This window comes from Lactuca virosa, chromosome 4 (genome assembly GCF_052849685.1).
Source record: "Lactuca virosa cultivar CGN04683 chromosome 4, Lactuca_virosa_CGN04683_v6, whole genome shotgun sequence".
In the NCBI taxonomy this organism is placed as follows: Eukaryota; Viridiplantae; Streptophyta; class Magnoliopsida; order Asterales; family Asteraceae; genus Lactuca; species Lactuca virosa.
The window spans coordinates 63,952,959-63,959,508 of NC_136429.1; the positions used below are offsets into that span (position 1 = coordinate 63,952,959).

At 32.3% G+C, this 6,550-nt stretch overlaps 1 long non-coding RNA gene across 1 annotated transcript; it reads right to left on the reverse strand.

Annotated features, from left to right (window-relative positions):
* Positions 1-5,087: 5,087 nt before the first annotated feature.
* On the reverse strand, positions 5,088-6,274 carry LOC145109891 (uncharacterized). The gene is made up of 3 exons (XR_013709303.1): positions 6,136-6,274; positions 5,627-5,702; positions 5,088-5,528 (listed from the first exon to the last, which is right to left on the reverse strand). It is a non-coding gene; the product is annotated as an uncharacterized LOC145109891 (long non-coding RNA).
* Positions 6,275-6,550: the final 276 nt, after the last annotated feature.

Consider the following 6,550-nt stretch of genomic DNA (forward strand, 5'->3'; position numbering starts at 1 on the left):
TTCTATAATCATTTAGTTTATACGAGCTATATATAATCTAATATCGAACGGATAGTTAATTGTGTGAATCTACCCTAAGCCCACAACCAAACAAGGAACATGAAGTAAGGCGCAAAGCACACATCCAACTACTTATCGGATATTAATTATATGTAACCCTGATGTATAAACTAAGGTATTATAGAATTAACCACTAAAGGTCCTTTAAGTTATACTGGTTTAATAAAATGGATTAAACCCTTTTATTGATAAGTTTCTAGTTTAGCCTACTAAATGTTCTATTTGAAAAGTATGTTTTTGTACTAGAAAACGGTATATTGAATTTGTATACTATGACCTGACCCATACCTGGTACTCCTTATGATTACTTGGTGTATACGGAATATATATATATATATATATATATATATATATATATATATATATATATATCTAAGATCGAATAGATAGTAGGCTGGGTGAATCTGCTCTAAGCCCACAACCAAACAAGGAATAGGAAGTGAAGCGGAAAGCACACATCCTACTGTCTGCCAGACCTGATTAATATATATCCCTGATGTATCTACCGAGGAATCATAAAGTTAGCATTATAGCCCCCTTTTCTAACTGAATGTTCATGTTACGAGTAAGTTATGTGACGTTGTTCTATTGTTAGGACGACTACTAGAAGTAATGAAATCCTGCACTCTTACCGCCTCAGTCAATATTGTTGTGAGTTTTGTATATATTAACATGTTTTATTTATTATTGTCAGGTACATTGTAGATGTACCCTTTTTAAATAAAATCCGGTACTTTGTAGATGTACCCCATATATATATATATATATATATATATATATATATATATATATATATATATATATATATATATATATATCCTGGCACTTTGTAGATCCACCATATATATATATATATATAACCTTATACCATGTTTATTATCATCTTTTGTTTAGAACAATGAGTTAATGATACGTTCCCTTCCTAGGTTACTGGGAATATATAGTATAAGTATGTAAATCATGATTTGTTCTTCTGTTATAGTTATAGTATGTTCCTCCATGTACTAGTTATAGTATGATCCTCCCTGTACTAGTTATAGTATGCTCCTCCATGTACTAGTTATAGTATGAACTGAACCCTTAAACTATACCTATTATAGTTTACTACTATGTTTACTTGAACTGTTACCGATTTGAAGAAAAGACTCAATTATCTACTGAGTTAAACATGTACCTTAAGACGGAGTTTTATAAACAATAAACTAACATCTTTTTTAAAAGAGTTGTTGAATAGATTTGATCTCTTACAAAAGCATAAGAAATCCTTTAATGTGATGGTTATCACAGGTAAACATTTACACAATTAACATTGTGTTCAACTTGTATCCCCCCTTAAAAGCATTTAAAACATTTAAAAGATTGATTATAGGGATATGAACTCACCTTATGTGGGTGATTCAATTGATGATTCGCGTAAGGATGAGAAGTTCCACGAATGAAGTCCCGAGGCACAAACGAGTCCTAATTGACATATATTGATACATATATGTATATTATTAGTGTTTAACACCACTAATATGAAGGGAAACACCCTTAGGGACTAGGAAACACTTGAACAATCACATGTGATTGACTAAAGGGAGTTTACGGCCAAAGGAAGGTGTGTTCACGGCCACACTTGAGTTTACGGCCAAGGGAGAAGATGTTTACGGTCAAGGGAGAGTTTACGGCCACAAGAAGGTGTTTACGGCCATAAACACTCAAAAATGATGTATTTTGGATCTTGATTCATGCTTATAAGGTGTTGGTCTTATGAGGATACAAGAGCTTCTAATAGATAACAAGATGATAGAAGAAATACTCACACTTTGGATGACTTTAGGTTGTTCACGGCCCAAGAACAAGTAGGTGTTCTTGGTGTTCTTGGTGAAAAGATGAAGATTTGAAGATCTTGAAGGAAAAGTGATGAATTCAAGGATGTTATCAAAGGGTTTCACAAGATCAAGAAGGATATCATGAAACAAATGGAAGAATCACTTACAATATGGAAGAAAATGGAAGTGTTCTTGATGATACTTGAGAGAGAATCGAGTTTCAGCCTTGAAGATGTGAAGAATGATGAAGAAATGAAGGAAATTGATACATAAGGGAAGGGGTTCACGACAACCAAGAGTTTATCACCATAAACTCCTAGTTTGCGGCCGTAAACTCCTTGTGATGGAGTTTCCGGATCGATTGCAACCCAATGAACTTAAGCTGACACAACCCTACACCCAATCCTTAAGTGTACTAGGCTTAGAATCCCTCAAACAGACCCCTAACAATGCTAAAAGATAGCAGAAACAAGTCTGACATTTGATTGGATTGATTGATTTTACTGGATAAAAAGTTTTGGGTTGTCACATATCAGGACCATGAAGAAACACAAGGCAATGACAATGTGGCAATCATCGTTTTTGAAACTCGATTATTTAAATAACTACATACACACAGAAGTAAGGTTAGACATGAACATATTATGTAAATTTAATCAGGGTACTAAAGTGTTCAAAAACATACCGGCTTTTGTTTGACCAAAATGATGTTTTTTTTCTAATGTCATTCATCAACTCATCGAGCTTAATCTTGAACATACGTGCAACAGTGTCAGGTCTATCAGTAGTTGGTTGACCAGATATAGTTTTTTCAAGATGTCGCTCAATCTCATATCAGGTTAGCTTGGGTTGCACGTCATCGTAACGAAGAGATCTGGAGTTCCAGCCAAACGACATATGGCCATTACTCCTGATATTGTTGTATCATATGCCTCAGAGCACCCATAAACGATGATGGTAGTATAACACGTCTACCATCATGTGGAACATTTATTTCTCCTCTACATAAAACTGTCCTCCAAACGGTTATACAAATCTGAACGAATTGTATTTTGGTTTCTCCTATACCAATCTATGTTGTTTTCGAGCACTACAACATACGCATCAACAACATATGTATGAAACAAACGACCTGATTTGTGGAGAGTTTTACCTTCACTCTTCCGAGAGTGTAAACGAAAACAATAGTATTCCCTCAAACTAACATTATTTCTTTTGTTTGTTGTAGAAGTTGTTGTTAGAGGGATATTTAAATGAAACCCATCTTCCCCATATGGGAAAAGTAACTGATACTCCAATGCCATGAAAGGGGGATGAAGTTTAGATATCCTCTTCACGATTCCGTTACCACGCGCTTCAATAAGTACATCACGGGAATCTATAGGGTTACCACCACCTAGAATCAAAGCAACACAGTCAGTAGATTATACTGCCTACCATCTTGTTACGTTGACCAATTAAACAAAGTTTAAATGGCTGCATCGATGAGTCATGGAACCTATCTTTAGCCATCATAAATGATTTGACCAATGAGTTACTCTCATTTAGCATATGAATGAGTTCTTCAACCAAGAATCGAAGAATGGCCTGATCTGATGTCGATCTCAACGTCGATATCGATCTCATTGTATGTTGACGTAAGGCATAAAATCGATTTTCGACCTCATTTTCAGTATCATAAATGTACAACTGGGAAAATCTTGGACAACCATCATCATGGGTAGGAAACAAACTTCCAATTTTATGATGATTATGTCCATTCAAATGAAATGTATATGGACCTCTTCCATCATTAAAAGTCGTATGATTTTTTGCTCCGGCCGAAGTGAACGAAAACATTGCATTTACAAACTTAATGTTTTCTATGAAGACTTTTGACCGTCGATCTCCATTGTAATCCAATAAGTTGTGCAATAGTGGAGGAGGATCCCTAAGGAAAGGAAGTTTTATCTTTCCTTCACGACAACATATGGAGAATTTAGGATTCGATGGAGAAGCTTTTTTAATAGTTCGCTCCACATACCATAACATTGCTTCATAATATATGCGCATGCGACTTGCATCACCACAATCCTAATATGACAGCATAAGGCCTAAAGGACATTAATTGAAAATTAAGTAACGTTAAGGAAATGACGTTATATTGCAACACAGATAATAAAATTCATAAGTATTCGAGTGTTACGTTTTGAGTGTATACTTTGAGAAACATCGGGAGGAGCAAAACTTCTAGTGTTGGCCAAAGTATATGTTGGTATAGTCGAATGTGAAACAAAATTATTTGTTGTAACCGGAAGAACTGAGTTACTCAATCTCGGCAAATGTATTGCATTTCCGTCATTATCAACAATGGTACGTGAAGAAAAAATCATATGAGGTGTTGCACGGTTGGAACCACAACTCTCAACATTGTTAACATGAGAAGCTAATATAATAAAAATCATATACATGTTACAAATTGTTGCTTAATCTGACCAAAAGAGTAACGAAAATAAATAGACAAAATTTGTTGACACAATCATGCTTGCTTGAGAAGGCAGGCAAACATTCCCATCAACTGACGGGGGAGAGACAACGGAAAGGGGCCTACCACGACGTCGTCTTGGGGCATTGATGGTGGCAACACTAAAATTTATAGGACGACCTCTTGAGCGAGGACGACCTCCCCGTCCCCGTTGCGTAACTTGTGGGGTTTCAAAAGTATCAGAAGGTTAAGCAGCATAAACATCGGTTGTTGAGACTAAATTAAAATCACTTGAGGGAACAGATGTATTATCAAGACTATCCATTACAGTATATATGTTTTATAAACGTATGGTACATCATTAAACACATAAACAAAGATTATCCTTTGAAGTTGATGTAAAATATATTAATTAATAACAAATAGTATTCATTATATTACATAATCAACATAAACAAAGTATAAATGTTAAAATGTTAATCGCTAAGAATGTTTTACATAAACAAAGTAATTGTTTTTCTAGTTTATGTAACATTAGAAACATGTAAAAGCTACACATTTTATTTTTATAGATAATTTTTATATATTATATATTTTTTTTCTTTTTGTTGTGGAAATTAAGTTTCATTGTTCGGTAGTTTCTTGTGTTTTATGTTACAACATACAGCTAAAAATAAATTGTTATATTTATAAATTATTAAATTTATTAAATTAGTATGTATAACAAACTTCATGTTTTCACTCAAATATTGTAAGACCAACATAAATCTAATAATTTTATAAATAAGACAAAACCATACAAATAATAAGTTTAAAATAACAATTTAATAAAAAAACTAATATTCAATGAAATCAAACTACATCTATAACTAATATAATAAATCTAAATCTTGTATGCTTCAGGCATGTCCGGTTTGAATGCAATGTTGGAAAATATTGTTGATACCAAAAGACATACTGCACAAAGGTTTAAAAATATATAATACACAAAACAATGGTTTTTAATAATGTAAACTAATAAAAAGATTGTATAATAGTAAGAAAAAATATAATTTATAACATATTTGATGGTAAGCGAACCAACTTGACCCGAGAAACAAAAATTTATATATTTCCTTGATATTGCACGATAGGTTGGAACAAGAAGTGATGCACTTGTGTCATACAACTTCATTTGTATATTGTATCCCCTACAAATGATTTTAATTTTAATAAGTAAATGTTAATTTTTTATATTATACTAAATACAACAAACTTATAAAATATTGTATTAGAGATATTTACTTACGTTTCATCTTCCAAATGTATTATAAATTTATCTTGCAATCTAATCCATTTGCCCGATACAATTTTTCCAACAAAATCTACAAAAAATTAAAAACATAAAAAAATGATATATGTATGTGAAAAAATAATGGAAAAATAGTTGTTGAACCAAATAAAATCCATCTCTTTGAATTTTTAATGCAAAAGCATCAAAATCATTGGGATGATTAAGAGGCATGAGTCCACAATCCAATGGAGCAAGATACATAGAAGAATAACAATGGACCAACTCGACATCATAACCCAAAGTACATATAATTTCATAAAAAACATCCATATTCAAGTTTTTTATGTTGAAAAATCAACATGGTCAACTACCCCACCATTCTATGAATGATTTGGAGTATATTCAAACTTCCCACCATGAATGATTTTCATTGAGAAATACAGAGTATTTGATGAACCTAATAATATTAAAAAAAAATCAAAATTTTTAATATATATTTGAAAGATCTAAATCAGAAAGCATACCGTAGAGTTCATGCAAATCCAAATATTCAGAAGATTCGCAAATACACCAAGTTCTTGTACCATTTTCCATGATTATCAGAGGAGTTCTTAATTTTTTTCGAGAGAGATTATAAACTATGTGCCTCTTTCTAATAGGAAACAATTAAAATATATAGAAATGGAAAACGAATCGGGATAATAAATGGTTATCGATTTTCAAATGGAATGATGAATATTCAATGCTATAGCATAGACAGTTGTAAACGACAGCTTACTCAAGTATATCTAAATGTTAAGATATTTATTTATGATATATATCTATTTTTTTTTATCAATCCTTATTTTGATTTTGTATCCGTTTTAAATTTTGATTTTTTGCCCACTTAATTTGGAAACAAAAGTACGTGATTTTGGTTTCACAACGACCTTTAATTGG